The following is a 23,638-nucleotide window of genomic DNA, read 5'->3' on the forward strand; positions in this document are numbered from 1 at the left end:
GGAGTGCGTATCTGCTCGCCTCCGGCTGCGTCCCATGGGGCCCGGCACACAGTAGGCCCTCAGCAAAAACGTGCTGAGTGAAGGACCCCGGATTCTGCTCAAACATCGGGCAGAACACAGGAGGGGAGCCGGCCTGCGGCTCCCAACTGTGTGAGGGTTTTTAAAATATTTTTGTTTCATTTATCAGAAATCAAGGCTGTCGAGCACGGCGCTACGTCTAAATCTGTTGATTAAAGCTTAAGGAAGAAAGTGGAACTTGGTGGCAATGAAATGGAAGCCCCGGGAAGATGTGGAAATATTGTGATCCCTCGTGTATTTGCTGCAAATGGGCTTCTGTTCATGGTGAGCCCGTCGTCTTTCTCATTATTTCTGGGGGTTTTCTTGCCGGCTCCTCCCTGGGGTTTCATGATATTGTTACATAAAGTGATTTCAATAATGAAATCACACACCGTGTGTTCTCGCCGGTTCGGCAGCCAGGGACCAGCGTGGGGGCCTGGATGTGATGAGAACTGGGATTCGGATATCGAGGCTACTCCTGACACCAGATGAGGCGGTCAAGGGGAAGAAGCCAGGGTCAGAGACAGAGTCCTGGGCTAGAGACACATGAGATGCCCACCCCACTCCAAGACCACATTCAGGGTCCTTCCTACCCACCCCTTCTCTCCACTCCAGCTCTGTTGTCCTCCTTGCTGCTCCCAGGCTGTGTCAAGCACATGCCTGCCTCAGGGCCTTTGCACGGGATGGTCCCACTTCCCAGATAGTTCTGCTGTCCCAGGATATCCCTGAGGCTGGCCTCCTCCTTCCTTCCTACTTGGGCTGACCTGTCATTTTCAGGGAAGGCCTCTCTGAAGTGCCCCGCACCTCCAGACACTCCCCACCTGCCTTCTTGGCTTTTTGCCCCTGGAGCATTCATTGCCTTCTGCTATAACATATATATACCTTCTTATTTGTGCAGAGGGAATGGATTCAAGAATTCTTTAGGAGATAAGGAGTCAGACCCGGGGCTGGGGGAGAGGGAGGGGCGAGGACAATCCCAGGCTTCTGGTTTGAGGAGGGCGGTGGGGCTGTGGAGCCATTTGTCCTGATGGGGAACCCAGGCAACATTCCCTGACACTTGGCCCGTGCCTCAGTGTCCCCATGGGTTCCCTCCTCTAGCTGGCCCATCCCCAGTGCCCACCTGGCACTCCGCCTGACCTGGCTGGTCCCGTGGCCGCCCAGCTGACCCGCAGCCCCCACTTGGGATGCTGTTATGAGTTGAATTATGTCCCAAATTTCACATGTTGAATTCACATGACCCCAATCCCTCAGAATATGGTCCTTTATTTGGAAATAGGATTTGCAGATGTGATTAAAGACCATGAGGCCGTATGCAGCGTGCCCTAATCCACCATGGCCTATGTTCTCAAAAAAAGGGGGAATTTGCACACAGACACACACACAGGGGGAAGGCCGTGCGAAAACGGAGGAGACATGGGGGTGATGCGTCTACAAGCCAGTGATGCCAGATAGCCAGCAGCCCCTGGAAACTAGGGGAGGGGCCTGGAGCAGTCCCTCCGCTCAGCCTCAGGAAGAACCACGGGTCTTCTGGCCTCCAGGCTGTGGGAGCACATACACACTCCCCCAACCCCCCGCCCTTTGTGGGGCTTTGTCACAGCAGCCCTGGGGCACTAAGAACATTGCCCTCCCTTACCCGGCGCCCAGCTTCCAGCGCCGCCCTGTCTAGAACCGTCTCCTCTGTGAGTGATGCCCTCCCTTGCTCATCAAGCAGGGAGTCGGTTCTCTGAGTCTCTGCTTCCTTATTCGAAAAATTAGGATAATAATACCCACCTCCCACGGCTGGCTGTCAGGAGCCTTCCACACAGCACGGCGGGAACCGCACCTGGTTTGTAGTAAGGCTCAGTGATGGGCGGCGGCAGTGGTGCGCTGGTCATTTTTATTGTTGTTGTTATTAATAGCGTTTTTGTAATTAGTTGCCAGGTCTGGGCTGGCCGGCGGCGGAAATAAAAGAGCCTCATGGTCGGGTCTGGCTGCCTGCAGGGGAGGGAAGGAGCTGCACGAGTCCATTCCCGCAGACTCATTGTTGCCGCCTCTGCTCGGGCTCCGACCCACCTGCCCAGGGAGGGAGCTACATCCACATGATTGCAATGCAGCAAGCTCAGGGCTCTGAAGACAGGCCCCTGGCGGGCTGTGGGGCCCAGAGGACACCTGGTCCAGCCTGGGATAGGGCCGTGGCTGCACGGATGGCTTCACGGAGCAGGTGACTTTTGAAATGGCAATAAAAGGAAGGGAAGGGTGCATCTGGGCTCCCAGCTCCCGCACCCATTTGCGGTGTGACCTTGGCCTGGCCCCTCTCCTCTGGGTCTCTGTCTCTCTGCATGAAAAGTGCAGCCACCAAGGGTCCCCCACCTGACCCCTAGGAGACCTCGGAGTTGTCACACTTGCCGGGTCGCACTGTCCCCAGTCCCTATGCTCAAAGCCAACCAGGCTAAGGATGCAGATGCCCTGACAGGCACTCGGAGGAGTGGCCGACGTTCCTGAGGGTAAGAAAAGAAACTCCTGACAAACACCGAAAACCCGTCACGACTCCCTGCCTGCTGGTCCACTTGCGGACAAGACAAACCGCCAAGCCGGTCTCGCGGAAGAGCCACACCCGCCGGGCGAGCCTGGCCCGTCCAAGAGCATCCTGGGTCTCTGCTTCCATTTCGGCTCTGCCGCCGGCCACCTGTCTGTGCTTTTGAGCACCGAGATAGAACGATAAATGGGGACGGGGAGCTGGGCAGCTGTCACCATTTCGGAGAGGTGCCACCTGGGATCCTGTTTCCCCGTCGGAAGACAGAACATCCCCACAACCAGGCGTCTTTCTCTGCTGGCAGATTTCAGGCGTCTTGTAAACACGAGCCAGAGAAGGAAAAGGAATCGCGAGTTTGCGGGCTCCTGCTCTGCGCGGGAGCCACGCTGTGTGCTGTGCACGGGTCTCTGCACTCCTCACACCCATTTTACAGGCGTGAATACAGAGCAGGGAGCTGAGACCCGCCCCCCGCCCCCACCCGGGAGAAGTCAGCGCTCCGAGTGTCCAGCTTGCTGTAGACCAACGCACAGAGTCAGAGTTCAGGGTGAGCTGCTCTGGGGGGATGGCCGGGCTGGTCGGGGGCGGAGAGGCGTGCGTTAAAGAGAAACATTGCAGCGACGCTTGCTGGAAATGGCAAGGAAGACCTTGTTCAGGACTGCGGCTGTGGGGGTCAAGACTGTGGCAATAGGGGAGGGTTTGAACCCCATCCCCAAGACAGCGAGGACGCCGGGGAGCCACAGCCACGCTGCAGAGCAAGGGGTCAGGCAACGGAAACTTACTCCAAGGAACTTGAGTAGATGTCACTGGTGGGCCAGTCTCGCTAAGCTGGCCCAACAGGATTCTGGCTAAAAGGACTTAGATGCCATGGCGGGGGATGAGGCTCTGGGGGCTGCATGAGCCTGGCCCATCATCTCAGCCATGATGACGATGATGATGATGATGGTGAAGAATTAGGTACCTCCACCCCCGCACCATGGGCTCTGCAAAGCTGGCTGGAGGGGAGAGATCCTCATCTGTGCAGAGCCACAAAGCAGTATGAGCAAAGGGCCTGGGGCAGGCTGGTGGTAACACCCCTAAAAGCTTTTCCTGTTTTGAAAAGACTTTCCCATCTCAACTCTCACTGATCCTCTCGTGGGCCCACAGTCTAGTCCCCTCCTACAGATGAAGAAACCAAGAAAGCGAGGCTCATGCGAGCCTGGGCCTTGGGACCTCACACCCAGCTCCCGTGCCTCTTGTCCTCCAGCGGCTGCCATAGGGTGAGCTGGGGAAGGCATTTCAGGAGTGAGAACATCTTAGACAAAGGCTGGGAGGCAGGGCGGGACCCAGAACTTGGGGCGTTGGCGTGAGTGTTGGGGGTCACCAAGCAGAACTGAGGAGAGCCCTTTTGCCTTGTAGGGAAAGCATCCCCCGGGGTCGTGCTGGGAAGACCCGGGCAGAGACAAATGTCAGGGCACCTCAGGCCCGAGAGCGAATTCCTGCACGCCTCTTCCCGGCTGAGGCTCATCCAGCCATGAGTCGACCTCAGACTCAGTTTCCCCATCTGCGAAGTGGGGCCTCTGGGGCTGACTGACTGAGCACCATGCAGGAGCAGCGACTGCACACAAAAGGGATCAGTAATCGTGACCCCTCCTCCTGACCCCCACCTGTAGCTGGGGGCTGTCACACAGTAGGCCCACCATATTGAGTGTAATTTGGGGGGAAAATCCCACTGCGGACACAAACGTCTTCGCTCCGGCAGCTCCCCACCCCACGGGTCGGCGCGTGAGGCTGCGCACAGCTGGGAGCCGGCTGGGGACCACAAGCAGCGAGGAATCCAGAGCGGGCTCTTTGTTCCACGAGGACGTGTCCTCACCGGGTATCTCCGGGAGGTGTGGCGACAGGCTGGAGCCGCCGGCCCGGATGGAGGCGGCGGGGACATGTGGGGGCCAGATGTCCCTGGGGAATCCCGCAGTCCTCCGTTGCGACTCAGTTCCGGGACAGCCGAGGGCTTTGGAATTGGCTTGGGCCCCTCTAGCAGATGCAGGAAAGGTCAGCTCCACGCGGCCGTCGCATGGAGGCTGGCAGGGGAGCAAGGGCGGGGCGAGGCCCAGCTCTTGGCTGAGTGTCCTCAGTGCCCAGACGCGGGCGAGCTGCCTTCCTTCCTCAGAGCGAGCGCGCTCCTCCTAGGCAGTGATGGGCCGCGGCATCCGCGGTCGCATCCGACAGTTCCCAAGCGGCAGCCGTGTGCCGGGTGCAGTAGCCACCTTGGGTGCCGAGCCGAAGAGCTCTGAGTCCGTATCCTCGAGCCGGTTCCAGGACTGGGCCCTGGCGGCACCTACGACCGGGAGCAAAGCAACTGACGGGGCCGCAGCCCTGAAGGCGGCTTCTGGGGAGTCCAGAAGTTTCCCCAACCATTTTAGAAAGCCGTGTAGCCTGTGGAAAGCTGGAGAGAGCCAGGCCCGGTCCGAGCCGTGCCTCAGCCCCTGGCTGGCTGTGGAATGTGGCAAGTCACGGTCTCGCCCAGCCTCGGTTTGCCTGTAGGGAGCAGAGCTCTTGGTTTGGGGGTAGGTGGGTTCTGGGGGTCACTGGGCTAGTGGTCCTTGGGCTCAGCATGACTATTACCCCATAAAGTCTAGAATTATGACGAATCACCAGTTCTGGGCGGAACTGGGTGCCCCGCCATCGTGTGCTGAAGTCCTAACCCCCAGGACCTCAGGGTGTGACTGTATTTGGAGACAGTATTTAAAGAGATAATTACATCAAAATGAGGTCATTTGGCGGCCTTAATCCAACAAGACTGGGGTCCTTATAAGAGGACATGAGGACACAGACACACACGGAGGGACGACCACGTGAGGACCCAGGGAGAGACGGCGTCTGCAAGAAGCAGAGAGGCTCACAAGGAACCAGCTCTGCAGACACCTTGATCTGGACCTCCGGCCTCCAGATTGTGACAATAAATCTCCGTTTTGTTAAGCTGCTCCCTCTGCGGGACTTTGTTCCAGCCGAGCAGAGGACCACAACCAGTATCGATGTCAGAGGAGCGAGGCCATCATCACGGGCTTTTGGGCTCAAATTCACCCTGTGACGCACCAGCCAGGGGACCCTCGATGACGTCTGGGGAACGTGGAGGAAGCAGAGCCCCTCGGGGCCAACCTGAACTTGCCCCAAACAGTTCTCAACCCACAGGAGAGCTCTCTGACGCTCCTTCAATGTTCCTTTTCCAGTCACAGTAGAAGGAAAAAGGATGCATCCTGTCTGTCCGCTCACAGGCCGAGGCCTGGTTCAACGTCCCCTCCTTTGAGGCCCCTCCTCTGGGCCCCCGCCCCCGGCCTCGGCTCTGGGGTGGCTATGGTTTATGGCCAGGGCGTCTAGAGGGCAGAGGCTGTGCCCCTCCCACTGTCCCTCCCAGCACCCAGGATGACCTGGTCCAGACGGTGACCGTGACAGCGAATGCCGACATCACTGGCTGTGTGCCAGCCCCACTCTGCCCTTTAGACATGCAAACACATGTCTCCCTCATGCCCAAGACCCGCAGCAAATGCCACGATCAGGTCCATTTCACAAAGAGACCGAGGCCCAGAGAGGCCAGGCGACAGACCCAAGGTCTGGAGAATGGGGCCACCGGGATCCACTGTGGCACTTTGGCTCTAAGCGGGAGTGTGTGGCCACTGGGCCACCCTGCCTCACAGCACAGGAGGGAGCAGCCGTGGGATTCGGGGCGAGCCCTTCACTTGGCTGCCTTGGTTCCCCCGCTGTGGGATGGGCTCCCTCCCCACCATGAGACTGCTGGGCGGCTGTGGCAGAGACGCAGGGGGAGGGTCAGTCTGAACTGGTCAGCTCTGGACACTCGGTTTCTAGTTGGACTTTGGGCCCCATAGGGGCAGGGAGGGTGTGTGGAGCCATCTCCCCACCCGAGCCTGCCTCAGAGTGGGCGTCCTTCTGTGAGTAGCTGAGGGATGACCAGCAGGACGTGGGGCCTCCGGGTGTGACCACTTGCCCCTAGCTCTTACTTCCCTCTGTGGCCAGTACAGCCACCTCAGGGAGCCTCTGGCTGGGCCATCTGCACGTCCGCCAGCCCCGAGTGCTCTGAGCAGGCTCGCATCCAAGACAGGAGGTCCCTCTGGAAGGGCTGGCCTGCTGGAACGGGGACAGTCATGAGGGCTCCCTGCGAGCGCGGTTGGCCACAGTGCCTGGACGGCACCCAGCGTTCTCCCAGCGCGTTCCAGAATCCCGCGCTGCTCCCCAGCTGACGCTGTTGGAGTTGTGCTCACCCCGGTGCCCGCTCAGGGCTGACCAAGAGACAGCGGCCGCGTGTGTGGCGGGAGGGCCAGCGTGCGAGGACGCCTGGAGTCCCCTGACCTGCAAGGCCCATCAGACAGGCCTGGTTCACAGCTCCCACTTCACAGATGGGACACTGAGGCCCAGGGGCGGAGGCCACCTGCCCCGGGCTGCCCTTGATGCCACCCGCCCATCACTGGTGCGTCCATGCTCCTCAGGGCCCTGCCCCAACCCAGGTGTCTCCCAGACGCCACCCTGGCTCCCACCAGCAGCTGCTCACCACCTCCTGCCCCCGTTCACGATTGAGTGGTGGGACCACCCACAGCCCACCTCCTGCGGGGCGGGCTGGCCCTGGTCTCAGGAAGGAGGGACGAGGTGGGGCCCCTCAGTCTCAGGCCTGGAAAGAGGGCTATGTGATGCCTCCCAGGGCAACAGGGGGTGGGGGTGGACTGCCCCCGGGGGAACCAATCCCTGGAGATGCACCTCCCCAGGCCCCCCAAGGTCACAGCTTCCTCGCCCAGGGTGGCCCGGCCCCATTCCCCAGGGAGATTTAGCTCCTCACCGCCTCGCCCATTCAGCTGATGTTCACGGAGCCCCACAGCCTGCCAGGCCCTGTGCAGGAGGCAGTGTCTGCCTTCGAGACCAGGCCAGGTGCTGAATGATGAGATGGGGGAGAGCACAGTGTGACGAGGGAGCCTGGGGTGGAGGCACCGGGGCTGGGGGGTGGGGGGAGGCGTGGGGCACACCCAGGCCAGCCCAGCAGAACACAGGCCCCAAAGGCAGCCACCATGGGACTGGGGTTGCGCCAATGGGATTGGACTCCAGCCATGCCTCCAGGCCAAGCCAACCCAGGAGGTCAGCCTAGAAGAAGGGGCCTGACTGTAATTTGTACAAAAGTGTGATCTGTGCTAGTAGCTGCTGGAGGAGGGTGGGTGGGGGCACCAAGCAAACCACCCCAAGAGTTTGGCAAGTGTCCCCTGGGCAACTCTCGGGGTTATAGGTCTGGGGACAAGGGGCTGCTAGAGTGGAGCCAAGAGGCAGCACTGTGCTAGGCTCTGTGGGACAAAGAGGGTCATTCTCGTGGCCAAATTAGACCCTGAAAAAAGAGTGGATCCTGGAAGCTGGGGCAGAGGACGGGGCGTTGCCCAGCGACCCACAGGCTGGGGGATCCGTGGGGAGGGTCTTCAGGAACTGCTCCGGAGCCTGACCCCGGCTCACGGCCGAGCCCCTGCAGGAGACTCCCCCGCCCGTCCTCGCCCGGCCCAGCCCCGCCCAGCCCCGCCCAGCCCCCGCCCAGCCCAGCCCCCGCCCCGCCCAGCCCCAGCCCAGCCCCCGCCCCGCCCAGCCCCAGCCCCGCCCAGCCCCGCCCAGCCCCGCCCAGCCCAGCCCCGCCCAGCCCCAGCCCCGCCCAGCCCCGCCCCAGCCCCGCCCAGCCCCAGCCCAGCCCCGCCCAGCCCCAGCCCCGCCCAGCCCCGCCCCAGCCCCGCCCAGCCCAGCCCAGCCCAGCCCCGCCCGTCCTCGCCCGCCCCAGCCCCGCCCCAGCCCCGCCCAGCCCAGCCCCAAGGGATAAGAGCCGCCCCCAGCACTGGGGGAGCAGGCAGAGGACAGGCTGACCACAGCCCTGGCCCCAAACCACGCGAGCCAGGCCGGGGCAGGTGGTGCTCTCAATCCCATGAGACTCTGAAGGTCCAGCCTCAACCTCGCCCCGACTTCCTATTACCTGACAGCACTGAAACTGAGGCAAGGCCCTCAGTGTGCACACAAGGGCGGGAAGCACGAGTCTGCCGGGTGGGAGCCCGGGGCCGCAAGAGAGAGAGAGTGAAGCTGCCCCCACCCCAAAGCCGCCACCCACACTGGGTCCAAGTAGGGGTTTCTGGAAAAAGGATGCCCCTGAGGGGTGAAGAGCAACCAGCAGGTGATGGGGTGTGGGGAGCAGGGAGCCCCGGGAAGGGGCCGGGCTTCCCCTCATGGGTGAGGCTGAGGCTGAGGCTGTGCGGGGGGCACATGGGCTCATGGGCCGAAGGCGGCCGTCCCGCAAGACCCCAGCCCCTCCTGCAGGGAGGTCCAGGGCCGCGCACCGGTTCCAGATGCCCCTCCTGAGGGTGGTGACCACTCGACCGTTCGCTACCACCCAGCTCCCATGCTGGTGTGGAGGGCACTCACTTCCACAACCCTTCTCAGGGTCCTGAGTTCTCTGAGGCTGCACAGCTATAACCCGAGTCGTTCTCCCGTGCAGGGCTCGCTCGTCTTCAGAAGCTCCGGACGCTTCTGCAACGAAGCCGCCTCCCTGTGCTGGAGCGGAGGCTGGCGAAGGCGGGCCGCTTTGATCTGCACTTTTGTCCTTGGCCTGTCAGTCAATGCCCCAGCTACTGACTGGAACATGCACACATGCACGCACACACTCACAGAGGTGCACACATACACTCACAGACGTGTACACACACTCACAGAGGTGCACACACACACAGACACACACACACAGACGTGCACACATACACAGAAGTGCATGCACACACTCAAAGATGTGCACGCATACACACACAGAGGTGTGCACACACACACACTCACAGAGGTGTACACATACACTCACAGATGTGCACACACACACACACTCACAGAAGTCCATGTGCACACAGACTCCCTCACACATGCTTCCCGGGTCCACAAAGCCAGCTCTCTGTGGAGGGCGCAGCCCCGTCTGTCTGTCTGAGCGGCCGAGGGCTACACTAGCGTTAGGCTCCCTGGCGGTCTGGGCCTCTGGAGAATTCAGCAGTGTGGTCTGGGCGGGTCCTAAGGAGGACGATGTCCTTAGGAAACTGAGTAAAGCTGGGGAGAAGCCTCCTGCCTCAGCCTTTGCTCCTGCAGACGGCCGCCAGGGTGCCCCCCAGGCCTCCATAGGCAGATGTCTACCTAGCTCCAGGCCAGTGTAGACCTGGCCTTCCCCGTGGATCACAGCTCTGCAGGAAGGGACCCTGGGTCTTCCTCTCACGTCCCCGGATGCAGCTCAAGGCTCTCATGCTGGCTAAGGCCACCGTTCCCAGCACCCCTGCACCTGGCTCCTGCCACGTCCCCATGCCCTTTGGCACCAGGTGCAGGCATGTCAGATAAAGGGATGCATTATTCCCACCTGTTGGCAGATGGGAAACAGAGGCCTGTGGAGGAGAGACCCGCGAGGGGTCGCACAGGGAGCTGCTCCGGGCTTCTAAGAGCCCGCGGCCCCTGGGAGGCCTTCGCCAAGGGCCAGGGGGAAGAGGCAGGCCCTCCCCAGGTCCCTCCAGCCCCGCACCCCCGAGTCTTGGCAGGGCACGACGGCCTGGGGACGCTTTAGGGCCAGAAGCTGGTCCAAATCGGCTTGTGACCCAGCGACTGGCAGGACTCAGTGAACTGAGAAGGGGATGAACCATCGGGTGCTTTCTGAAGAGCAGTGATTGGAATAAAACAATGAAGCCGACTCCTTCCAGCACCTGTGATGCGTGGGTCCTCCTTGTGCTGCTGGCTCATCCTCACAGGGGCCCTTGGAACAGAGCCTCTCATCAGGCCCGCTTTCCAGATGGGGGAACAGAGAGGCTAAAGCACTCCCCACGGTCACACAGCAGAGCTGGAATTGGCCCCAGTGTAGATGACCTCCATCTCAGTTGCGAGGATGCCAGCCGCTAATGGGCACTTTCTGCGAACCCGGCAGCGTTTTGCAGCCTCACATGCATCAGCCAGTGGACGATGAAACCCCAGCCCTCAGCGGTGACACTTCCGAGCCCCAGGAGAGGCAGATGTGGGAGAGATTTTCAAAGGAAAGTTCCCCACGGCCTGCAGACTCAGGCTGCGGGGAGCTGTCTCACGGCCAAGGACAAACATGGGTCTGGGGGGCAGGAGGCCTGGGTTCGAGTGATAACCGCAGCTAGAATGTGCCGGGGCTCGCCCTGCGCCAGGCGTGGCTGGAAGGGTTCACGCACATTGTCTCGTCAAGTCCTTCCCACAGCCCCGGACGGAAGGACAGTGAACGCACCCATCGTGTGCACCCATGACTCAGTTTCCCCAGTGCAAAAGGTCGGAGGTCACATCAGGCCTCTTGGGTCTCTGTGTTCTGAGACCCTGCCCCCGGCTATTTCCCGTTTCCCCACCTGCACTGCCCGCTGCCCGGCACGGCCTCGTCGCCTCGCACACGCCGCCTGCTTGGAGTGGGGTTGGCTGGGTTTTTTGTAAAATAGATTTTATTTTTTAGGGCATTTTAGGTTCACAGCAAAAGCGAGCAGAAGGTACAGAGACTTCCCACAGCCCCCCTGCCCCCCACAGGCACGGCCTCCCCATTATCAATGCCCTGCACTAGACTGGGGCATTTGCCACCACTGATGCACCTGCAATGACACATCACCGTCACCCAGGACCCCTAGTTGACATCAGGGTTCGCTCTTACTGTTGCACGCGCTCTGCGTTTGGACACCTGTGTACGGACACGTATCCACCAGTATAGCGTCCTACAGAGAAGTTTCGTCGTCCTAAAAACCCTCTGGCTCCCGCTGTTCATCCCCCGGCCCCAGCCCCAGGCGACCACGGATCTTTGTTCTGTCTCCATAGATTCACCTTTTCCAGAATGTCACACAAGGGGAATCGTTCAGTCTGTAGCCTTTCCGGATTGCCTGCTTCCACTTCATAATACGGCTGGCTTTTGATTGCCTCTTGGGTGGCATGCACTCTCCCCCAACACCACCAACTGACCGAGACAGGATGCCCAGGGCCCCCGCGAGGACTGCTCACCACCCCTCCCTCCCCCGTCCCGAATCCCACCTTCATCATAGAAACGACAATGATCTGAGGTTGCGGGAATGGCCACATGGTCTTCCCTCCCTTTCTTGGATCTGTGTGGTCCCTCCCTCACCGACTCTGGACTCGGCCGTGGGGCTTGCTTCGGCGGAGGGGACATTAGCGAGCCCGATGCCCTCAGAGCCTTGGAAAGCATGTGAGCCCTCATGCCACCGGGTGAACGAGCCCCAGCCAGCCTGCGGGAGAGGCAGCATCAAGGGGACTGGGATGTCCCAGCCAGCGGCCTGCCGACCACCAGACATCCCAGGTCATCCCATCGCCAGCCGCCTTGCCAGCTGAGCCCAGATGCACGAGAGCCCAGCAGAAACGAGCGGAGCCGGCCCAGACCCAGAGCTTCCCAGGCAGCCCACAGGGTCACGAGCTAAACAAATGGTCATATTTGAAGCCACAAATATTGAGATGGTTTGTTGCATAGCAGAAGCTAACGCCACAGGCATGACGCTTGTTCCGAGGAGCAGGTACTGGGTGTAAGCGCTTGGGGCCCTGCGCACTGGGGAGCTGCGTCAACGGCAGCCTGGCCTGGAAACTACTCTTTACACCAAAAGCTTAAGTTGCCAAAACCGGCTCAGTGCCCAGCACGGGCCTCAAAGGGCAGCAATGTCGCCCAGGTGCAGAGAGCCCAGGTCACTCACAACGACTTCGGTCGTGGGGCAGACATTTGGCAGCGCCCGTTGCGGGAGGCGAGTCTTAGAGGCGCGGCTGGTGAAGTCCTCAGGAACGACTAAGCCGACTGACAGCCCGCACGCGTCTGTGGTGAAAAGTCGGATCCCGAGGGAGGAGGCCCCCATTCCGGCAGGAACTGCTCCGACAGAGGCCAGTTCCGACCCAGACGCAATCCTCCCAGCTGAGGTGCCCCCAATCCCTCAGTGGGGAGGGGACACAGAACCCCACAGTTTATCCTTATATCTTATCGTATGTGTCTACGTGTGACATCTGATAGGATGCAACATATATTTGTGTAGATATTTCAGTTAACGGTCTAATAACCCGTACACGTAATTCTCACTCTAGAGCGAGGACCTGCAACCCACTTTCACCTTCTTCATAAAGCCCTAAGTGGACAGATCCGTCAGACCCCAGAGTGACAGGTCCCTGGGTGGACGAGGTCAGCCCTTCACCCGGTGAAGACTCTCACGGCCATGCAGTGAGGCAAGTGGGAGCCTATTTTACAGATGAGAAAGTCGAGGCTCAGAAAGACGAGGTGGGTGTTTGAAGTCCTAGCTGGTACGTCGTGGCTGGGACTTCAACCAAGCGCCCCCTCAGGCGGCACGTCCAGTGGGCCTTTCCTGGCGTCACACGGACCAGAATGCATACCATCCCCTCCCCACCCTGGTGGAGGGATAGACCCTCGCTCTGCTGGACCCCTGGCCCCACAGCCAGTCCCCAGCTCTCCCTCCCTGCAGGCCCTCCCAGGGAGTGATCAGGGTAGGGATGAGAGAGCCGGGCCCCTCCTGGGTGGGGTCTGCATGGAGCTGGCTCCCAGAGTGAGACGGTGGCAACAGGACCCTGACCCCAGCTGTTGCTGGGCTGACTGCAGGGAGACAGTCAGGCGCGGCGGGGCGCCTCCTAGGAGTGGCGTGGTGTGGGAGCCTCTCGGTTTGGAAGGCCTGCGTGTGCTCAGGGCGGGGAGTTGAGCTGGTCTGTGCAGCGGCCCTGGGCTGAGCCTCTGCAGCCGTGGGGACATCTGGCAGCTGCTCCCCACCTGATTAGTTCCTCTGTGCCTCGGAGGGACCTGGAGGCCCAGGCAGCAGCTGGGGCCCTTCTTGTTTCTCGGTCTGTCGGCGTGGAATGTGCTAGATGGGGGGCTGGCCAGAGAGGGGGTGTGTGCGGGGGACCCTGAGGGACGGGCCAGCCTCCTTCTCCTGCCAGGGCAGCTGAGAGGGACATCTTCCCCGGGCTGCATGCACAGATCTGCTAGCAAGTGGGCCTCCCCGGGGTGCCACTCTCCGCGGGGCCGTAGCCCGCAGGTGCTCAGGCCACTTCCAGCCTCAGCCAGGGCCCGGGGTGGGGGGGGGGGGGCAAGAACGGCTGCCCTGGGGCCTCTGCCCTCCTGTCCCCTCTGCCCGGAGCGCTCTGCAGTCAGCTTTCTGGTCTTTGTTCCCAAGGCGATTGTGCTCCCAGCTGCCGTCCAGCCCGGAAACAGCGCCCCCTGCAGGTGTGCGGCGCACGGCCCCTTCACCGCGAGCTCGGGCAGCCACCCTCAGCCACCCAGGCCCCCTGCCGCCTTGCTGTGAGCGGTCCCCACGGCTCCCGCCATTCCCTCTTGTTCAGTTATTTCCTGCCTCCCAGGCCCCGAGGACGTTAACTTCACAGGCACAGGGATGTTTCCTATTCTGTCCCACCGCTGTGTCCCCACTGCCTGGAAGGGTGCCTGGCAGGTTGTAAGCACCCCACAATTACTGGGTAAACGAGCGAGTAAAGTAAGGTGATTCTGAGCTTCACACTGTCTCTCCAGGGAGGCAGACAGGTCAGGATTAATAACCCCATTCTGCCAGTAGGAGAAACTGAGAACCCAAGAAAAGCAACTTGCCTGAGGTCACATACAAGGTAAGGGGCCAGGTCAGACTGGAGCCCAGATCCCAGCCTGCCGAGGCCGGGGACCCCTCACGTAGTCGTTCAACAAAAGTTCAGGGAGCACCAATTACATGGCAGGTGCTGTGCCGGTCAGAGGGATGTGATGGTGAGCCAGCTCTTTGTGGAGCTTATAGTCCCCTGGGGGACACCAAAGGGCCACCACCAATAATGTGAGATTGCAAACCGAAGAGTGAGGAGCCTGGCCTGAGCAAAGGGCATTCCGGCTGAGAGTCAAAGGGAGGAATCAGGCAGCCACAAGGAGAGGATGGGGAAAAGCATTCTGAGGGTGGGGAACGGCTTGTGCAAAGGCCCTGAGGCAGGATCTCAGGATGCATTGGAGGCAATGAAGGACTTTCAGGGTGGCCCAAGCCAGCAGAGGGAGGGCTGCCGGGTGGTCAAGGGCTGGGCCACGTGGGCCTCACTGGCCACGTGGAGATATCTGGGTTTTACCCGAGGGTAATGGGGGCCCTTGAAGGTTTTATCTGGGGTGATATCACCAGGCCTAACTCTCTCTGGCCACCAGCTCTGGTCTCCTGGCAGCCCAGACCCCATCGGGCATCTCTCTGCCACATCCAGACCAGATGCCATTGGCTGGGGCAGCCGTTATCACCCGCTGACGGCTCCAAAGATGGGAAGCAATTTGCAGGAGCCCTGTGACGAGGAACGGCTGCGGATGGCCCGAGTGAGGACACGGCGTGCACGGGCCTCGCAGGGCGGCCTCGGGGGAACTGCCGGGTCAGGGACACAGCTCAGATTCCCTTGGGGCAGCAGTGGGCCGGGGCGCCTGTGCAGGGCCCTGCAAGAAAGCTACGGTGCCATTCTCCTTTGGCTCCATCACAACTCACTAAGCTCCTGACCTGGGTTGAATAGGGTCCCCCTAAATTCATGTCCGCCTGGAAGCGGAGAATGTGACCTTATTTGAAAATAGGATCTTTGCAGATACAATTAGTTAAGATGAGGTCGTCCTGGAGGAGGATGGGCCCTATATCCAGTGACCAGTGTCCTTATCAGAAGGCCATGTGAAGAGAGAAAGACAAACAGACAGACAGGGAAGAAGGCAGAGACTGGAGTGATGCAGCCACAAGCCAAGGGTCCCTGGCAAACCCCAGGAGCCGGAGGGGCAGGAAGGATCCTCCTCTGGGGCATCGAGGGAGCGCAGCCCCGCAGACACCTTGATTGTGGACCTCCGGCCTCCAGATCTGGGAGAGAAGACATCTCTGTAGTGTTAGCCACCTGGTCCGAGGTCATTTGTTGCAGCAGCCCCAGGACACTAACACAGCTCCCAGCTCTGGCTCCAGCCCAGGGGTTGCCCTTGCCGTGCTCATTTTTGGTCTAAATCCTGCACCGAGTTTACCTTCAGGTTCCTCCAGGCTGCTCTAGACACCCTCCCCGTCTCCCACTGCCAGGGGGGGCCTGCCCCCTGCACACACCCCATCTGACCTGAGAAAGGGGACAGTGAGAATGTGGCCTGGCCAGGAGTGGGTGAGGGCTGGGGACAGCTGGGAGCCTGGGGGTTGGCCTCGGGAACAGCCTGGACCTCGTCCAGCAACCCAGTTAGAGCTGGGTCTGGGCATGCCAGCTGTGGGGGCGCAGATGGGCTGGGGCCTAGGGAGCAGCTCCCACAAACACCCAGCCTCTCCACACACTGGAGCCCGCCGGGCACAGAGCCGTAGGTCCCAGCTGCTTCTGCCCCCAGGAGACACGGGTCTCACCACAACTCACTGTGCAACAAATTCACATTCCCTCAGTGACCTGTGACCATCTCAGGGCTGGGCAACGCTGTGACACAGAGATACGCAGACAAAGCACCCGACTGGGGAGCTCCCAGCTGGCGGGCGAGGTGGACAAGGACGCGTGATGCCACAGAGTAGTCAGCGCTATAATGGGGGATGCACAGGGAGGAGGTCTGGGCACCCCCAGGGGAGGGCTGCGGGAGCCTGGCAGGGCGCAGACATCAGTCTGGTTGGCCAGCGTGTGCCCCCAGCATCTCAGAAGACAGTCTGCGTTCATCCTTGACTCCTCTGCTCCCTGTAATAAGTCACCACCACCGGGTCTCTCTCACTCCATCGATTTCCACCGTCTCCTCTGCCACCAGCAGAGTGAGGCCCCCAGTGCTGGCCCTCCTTGCTGAGCTCCTGGCAGGGAGGAAAGTGAGCTGAGACGCAGCAAATCTCTGCGTGAAGACATGGGAGAGCTGCCGAGGCAGCGAGGACTGCAGGGGCTGAGGGCCGGAGAGAGGGCAAGCTGGTGGAGGGGAGGCCGACAGTCCCCCGCTCCTCCCCAGAGACACCTGCCAGGGTGTGGGCAGCTGCTCCGAGAGGCTGGGAGCCAAGCAGAAGAACCACGCAGAAGGTGGCAGCTCGTCAGAGCTCGTGGAATCTCCTGGGGCTGCGGAGAGGAGACCTGGCGTTCAGAGCTATCCAGCAGCCAGGACTCGAGGATCTAAATTCCAGGAGAACAAAAGCATGCAGAATTGAGCCCACACTCTCTCCATCCCCACTTTGAGAAACTTACCAATTCCTAAGCAGAATGAGCTTTGCAGAAAGTGACTTCTAAGAGGCTGAAGATTTAAGCAGAACTTTCAGCAGATTTACGGTCATGAGAAAAAATATTGGGGTCCAGGGACCACCAAGGACGAAGGACAGCACAGTCTTGGCTGGACCCCTGAAGGTGGTTATACCCTCGGAATAAGGGTGAGTCAGAGAGAAGCCATCCGTGAGAAATAAACCTGACCTGTCTGACACGCACAGAACATCACAAAAATAAACAGCAGAGCTCATATGATCGCTGAGGGCACCTGGGTCATCTACTGAACAGATCATATGCTGGACCACAAAGCAAGTCTCAACAAATTTCAAACAATTGAAGTCATGTGTTCAAAAGAAAGAGATGGAAAGGAAGCCTGTAAACTTAAAAAGCTTAAATTTAAAAAAAATGATCAAGATTAAGCTATGTTTGGGGATGCACATTTGGGTGATAAAATGGTAGAGTAGTCAAGGAAACAGTTACTTATAATTGTTGCCAAGAGGATTGAGATGGAGATGATGAAAAAAAATCCTACGTTCTTTGACCTCGTGGAATTAAACCAGAAATCAATAACAAAAAGGCAACTGGAATATCCCCACCATTCATAAATTAATAAACACGAATTCTAAACAATCAATGAGTTGGGCAAGAAATCACAATAAAAATTTGAAAACATTTTGAAATGAACAATAATAAAATGAATCATCAAAATATGAGATGCAGCTAAAGGAGTGCCTAGAGGAAAATTTATAGTCTCAAAACTTACATTTAAGGGGGAAAAAAAGGCTGAAAAGACATTATCTAAATATACATCTCAAGATGCAAACAAATAAACAAAAACAAGTAAACTCAAAGAAATTAGAAAAGAGAGAAATCTTAAAAGAATGAAATAGAAAATAAATATATAATAGTGAAAAACTCACAGTGTTAAGTTTATTTTTCAAGGGCATCATAAGACTGATAAATCTCTGCAAGACTGATGAAGAAAATAGAAAGCAACATCAAGAATGAAAAGGGGACATCTCTACAGACCTTACCAACATTAGGAAAGGACATAATGAATGTCTCTTTAGGCCACTGACTTTAAAATTTCAGTTGAAATGGACAAACTCCCAGAAAAACAAAACTGACCAAGAAGAAAGAAAAAGCACCCATCACATACAGATGTTTGATTTGTGATTTAAAACCTTCCCACAAGGAAACCTCTAGGTGCAGATGGCCTCACCGATGGATGCTTCCAAATATTTAAGGAAAAATAGCACCCATCATATACAGATGATGCACAGAATTAAAAAGTGGGGCTATGTTCCTACCTGCTTTAGAGGCAAGGCAAAGCCTTCATACTTAAAACTGATACGGACTTTACAGAAAAGGGGCAGAATGTGTTTTCCAAAGGCAGACACACCAGTATGTGCAGCCCATGCCCCCTGCTTCTCTCACACTGGGACTTACATTCTTCTCCCTCCCTCTGAATCTGGCAGGAGTCTGGTGACTTCTGGACCAGTGGAGGGCTGCAGAAGTGATGTTACGTGACTCCCCAGGCTAGGTGTATGAGGGACAAAAGAGTGTGGCTTATGTCTCACTCTCTCTCTCTCCCCGTCTTGGGACATTCGCTCTTGGGATCCAGCAACCACGTCGTGAGGAAGCCCAAGCTGGGGCCCCAGTCAACAGCCAGCATCAACCACCAGGCATGTAAGTGACTGGGGCTTCGTGTGGTTCCTGGCCCTGGCCTTCAGTCCTCCAGCCGAGGCCCCTGACATTGTCGATCAGAGACGAGTGGTCCCAGCTGTGCCCCATCTGAATTCCTGACCTACAGAATCCCCTAGAGATGAGAGGATTGTTTTCAGCCAGTATATTTTGGTGCAAGTTGTAATGTAGCAATAAGTAACTAATACAAAAGAAAAAATTAAAGGCCCAAAATTAAAGATGCAAAAATCTTAAATAAAATAGGGGCAGAATAGAATCTGGCTATATGTACAAAGCACAATTCATCAGGATCAAGTCGGATTTACTCCGGGAATGCAAGATGGACTTGACATTGGACAGTCAATCAGTGAAATTCACCACATTGGAAGAATATAATGTAATCACATGTTTATCTCAATAGATATAGGAATGACATTTGGTAAAATTCAATACCCATTCATGATTTTAAAAACATATTTAGCAATCTAGGAATAGAGGAAAGTTCTTTAACCGGATAAAAGGTATCTATAAAACCTTCAGCAAATATCATACTTAATGATTAAAGACTGGAAACTTCCCCACTGAGGTCAGGAACAAGCCAGGGGACCCAGAATCCCAACAATGGTTCAACACTAAGGTTTTAGCCAATAGAATAAGACAAGAAAAAGAAAAGCGATAAGGAAGAAAGAAAGAAAACTGTCAGCACCTGTAGATGATATAATTGGTGCTGACAGATAATCTATTAGAACGAATAAAATTAGCAGGTTGCTGGGTTCAAGGTCAATATGCCCAAACCAATTGTTTCTAGATACCGTGCACACATAATTAGGAAATGACATTTTAAGAAATTATTTGCAATAACATTAAAAACACAAAGCGCCCAAGAATAAATCCAATGAAAGATGTGCACGACATCAACACGGAAAAATCAGAACATTATCGAGAGAAATCAAATAAGATGTTTTAAAAAGTGGAGAGATATGCCACGTTCACGGGTGAGAAGACCCAATGTCGTCAAGGTCTTAATTCTACCCAAATTGATCCATACACTTAATGCTATTCCAGCCCAGTCTCGGCAGGCAGGTATGTGTGTAAACTGATAAGCTGATCCTAATATTTACGTGGAAACGGAAGGGATCTGTAATATTCAAAACAATTGCAAGGAAGAAGAAAATCTGAATTCACAGGACGGGACTCGAGACTCGCAGTCAAGCCAACGCCGACGTTCACTCGAGCGTGGCCCGTGAAGGAGGAGGCGCCAGTGCGGCCACCTGAAGGACAAGGGCTCCGAAGGGGCAGGCGTGGGGGCAGGCGCAGGACAGGGCGAGCAGAGCACCCACTGTTCGCTGGGCACTGAACACCTTGCAAACACCCTCTCTGTGCAGCTCTGCAAAGCGTGTGTTGCCACCCATTTGCAGATAAGTAAACTGAGGCAAGGAGAAATGAGGCCTCTAGCCCAAAGCCACGTAGGGCCGTGATTCAAACACAGACCCGTCTTTAACCTGTGCGTCCAGGAACAGAGACGCCTGGGCCAGGGAAGAGAATCAGGGGTGAGCAGGGGCCACGCGGCGGGTCTGTGTCCTGGCGAAGCGGGGACTCCCAGCCCGTCGTGCACGGTGTCTCCAGGGCGGGCCTGTGGCTTCCCCAGTCCCTGCCCTCAATGACGCCCAGGCCAGAGGCTCTCTGCTTACAAACAGCACGGGTTCGGGGGTGGCCCGGGAGGGAAGGGGACGCAGGGCTAGCGGCACAGCAGCGGCTTGAGTGCTGATGAGTGAGGCAGCCCTGACGTCTTCAAGCTGACGCTCGGCCAACGCTCGAAGATGCAAAAAAAAATGATTCTCAGTGAATCAGGCGCATCCTTGATTCCTCCAGCCAATTCCACTCACGCCAGAAGGGTGTCGACCCAATGTTGGCTCCAGACCATCCTCTCCGCTTCTGCGCCCCAGGGTCACCCAGGGGCAGGGGTGATGCGACTAGAGAGCCCCAGGGACAAAGAGGGGCTGTTGGGGGCCAGCCCGGTGGCGCAGTGGTTAAGTGTGGACGTTCCGCTTCGGTGGCCCGGGGTTCGCCGGTTCAGATCCTCTGTACGGACATGCCACGCTGTGGTAGGCGTCCCACATATAAAGTAGAGGAAGATGGGCACGGATGTTAGCTCAGGGCCAGTCTTCCTCAGCAAAAAGAGGAGGATTGGCAGCAGATGTTAGCTCCGGGCTAATCTTCCTCAAAAAGAAGAGGGGCTGTTGATCTGGGAACAGGGAGGGCTGAACCCCCGAACCCCAGCCAGCAGTGGGAACTGGAGTCAGCCCTGCGAGGGCCGGGTCCACCCCAGTCCTGGTTCCGCCCTGGCGTATGCCCAGGCAGGGTGGCCTCCGTTCCCTCTTCCGTGAAATGTGAACGTCGCCCACCTTGTTGGACTGCTGGGATGAGCCCTTGGGATGGAGGACGGCAAAAGGCTGCTCTGGTGACTGGCACACAGTAGGTGCGCAGAGAATAGTGGCTCTTAGGCTGAGGGAGCTGACGGGCCTGTGACGGGAAGCCATTTGCCCAAGTCACACACGAGGAGTTGGTGGCAGCACTGAGCGTGGGATCCCGAGCCCCCTGTGCCTGCAGACCCGTTTGCTGCTGGATCTGGGAGCGGAGCAAGGGGCCTGTCGATGCTACAAATCCTCACAGAACAAAGAGGTCCTTGCACCGCACAGGCCCTGCCTGGAGCCTCCGGGCCCTTCCAGTAAACAGCTGCCCCAGCAGTGGGCACTGAGGACAGGCGCTGCTCCCGGTGTCAGAAGGCCCCTCTCAGGGATCAAAGGCCCTACGGCTCCCTGGTCATCAGCAAACAAGAGCAACGCCCCCGGGGTCCCTCAACTAGGGAGCTGTGTGGCCTTGGGCAGGTGTCTCAGCCTCTCTGGGCAGTGTCCTCAGCAGTAAGATGGCATCAATGTGGGGTGTTCTGTACAGAGGTGAGAGGATTCCAGGGTTTACACGTGTGAACTGCTTAGAACAAGGCCCGGCACCTGCAGAGGCTGCATGTGTTAGCTGCTATCATTACTGCCGTTGTTGTTGTTGTGACTTCCCAGCAAGGAGCGTGGGGTGGAGGTGGAGAGGGAGGGCACGGACCAGGAGAGATGGGGCTCCGGGGTGGAGGAGTCCAGTGGCCAGGTGGCCCCAGCGTATCACTTCCTCTTGCCCACCTTGGACAGGTGAGTGGGGCCAGGATGACCCTGGTGGGGGGAGGAGCCCACAGGGATGGCTGGAGCTACCAGGAATATGTGGCTCTTAACTTTGGCTCCGTCCCCTGTGCCTCCTGAGCCAGGCAGGGAGTGACACTGGTGTGGGAGCAGGGCAGGGACAGACGGGGCGAGGCCACCGTCAGATGTGACGGCCTGCACCCATGTGGTGGGTGGTCAGAGCATCTGGATTTCTGTGAAGAATGGTGGTGAGCACCCCATCACCAGAGGAATGCAAGGCTCAGTGCTGGATGTAGGGGTGGGGCTCTGGGTCAGGAGTCCCTACCTCCTGAGAGGTGAGAGGTGCTTGGGGGCAGTGGATGAGCCCCCAGGCATCTGTGCCTCAGTTTCTCCACCCGAGAATGGGATGACAGCAGCCCTATCGTGCAGGACCGCTGTGAGGACTGAGTGCGCTCGCACCGGCAGAGCCCGGCCAGAGCTGGCACGTCAGGACACCAGCTAGGATTTCTCGGAGGGCGGGGACGGACGGCGGCCCAGCACTCACGCTGCCCGGAGCGCGGCCAGCAGGGGAGGGGGCGGGGAGCGGATGCTCACTTCTCCGCAGCCTCGGTCTTGTTCCCGGATCTCAATTATCATTCCTAGACCGCAGGGCGGCTTTATGGAGCGGAAAAAATCCATTAAGGTTTTTAAAGCAAAGCTCAAGACATAATCGCCTCCTCATCAGGGTCCTTGTGGCGGCTGCACACCGCACGCCCCCCACCCCCCTCTGGCTGGGCTCCGGCAGGGGCCATGCCTCCTGGGTGGCCGGGTCCCTGCTGCCACCCTCAGGTGGCCGCGGCCACAATCCAAACAGCTCCAACGACTTCCGGGGGCGCCCTTTCCAGAGCTTTCTGCCACCCATTGATCCGGCCTCTCGGGGCTCAGCCGTTCCTCCCAGGGGAACCTTCCAAGGGCCGAGTCTGACCTTGTCTTTCTCCGGCCTGAAGTCGCCGCCCTCCTGGGGAGGCCCAGCCCCTCCGTGACGCTCAGCAGCCACCTGCCACCCCGGTGGCCGCCCGACCCCAGGCTGAGTGCAAGACCCTCCCGGGTCAGCCACTCCCGGCAGGTCACCCAACCTCCCGAACCCCAGGGTCCTCATCTGTAAACGGCAGAAAAGTAACGTCTGCCCAGAGGGGTAGCTGAGAAAGCAACGGGGTGGCACAGAGGGAGAGGGCAGGCCGCCTGGGCACAGGCCGTCAGCGGTTGTCACCGAGGCGCCTCTGCCCTCCCCACCCTCAGCCCGCTCACAGCTCGGCCTCGCAGGGCCCTGGTCATGCCTCATTCCCCACCTGGCTGGCTTACAAGGCTGCATTCAGGGTACCCTCTTCCAGGAAGCCCTCCCTGATCAGCTAGAGTAACCCCAGACTTCCCCATCATGGCACGGAGAACACGATGCTGATTTTCCTGCCTCCATGCAGGAGCTGGGCCTCTTGAGGGCAGGCTCCAGCCTGGGTCCCCAGGACCCAGCACAGGCCCAGCCACAGAGGGGTGTCACGCCAGCTGGTTGATCTGAAATGGCGTCTGGAAGCTTCTAACACAGCTCTGAACACGTGCAAACCCTCGAAGGCCTCCAGGGCTGCCCTGGTCTGGCAGTCGAGGCCCACGGAAGCTGGGCTCAAGCAGCCCCTCCAAGCCCCTCCAGGCCCCTCCAGGCGCCCAGCCCTCTGTGATTTGACTCCATCTGGGCTGCTGCACCTCCTTCCTGCTTCGGGCCTTTGCTCAGGCTGGGTGCCTCTCCCTTGCCTCTGCCTATAGACATTCTCCCTGCGCCAAAGTCCCCTTCAAACCACCTCCTCCGGGAGCCCTCCCAGACTCCCCCGGCCAGTGTTCGGGGTTACCCTCCTTTCTCTTTGCCCCCTTGGCCCCAAACTCCCTCCTCAGCCGTGAGCAGGAGCATTTGCTCGCAGGGCAGCTGGCGGGTGCGCACTGTCCTGGACGGAGGGAGAGGACAGAGCCCGAAGGCCAGGTCACCTGAGGAGCC

Source organism: Equus przewalskii, chromosome 29 (genome assembly GCF_037783145.1).
Source record: "Equus przewalskii isolate Varuska chromosome 29, EquPr2, whole genome shotgun sequence".
NCBI classification, from domain to species: Eukaryota; Metazoa; Chordata; class Mammalia; order Perissodactyla; family Equidae; genus Equus; species Equus przewalskii.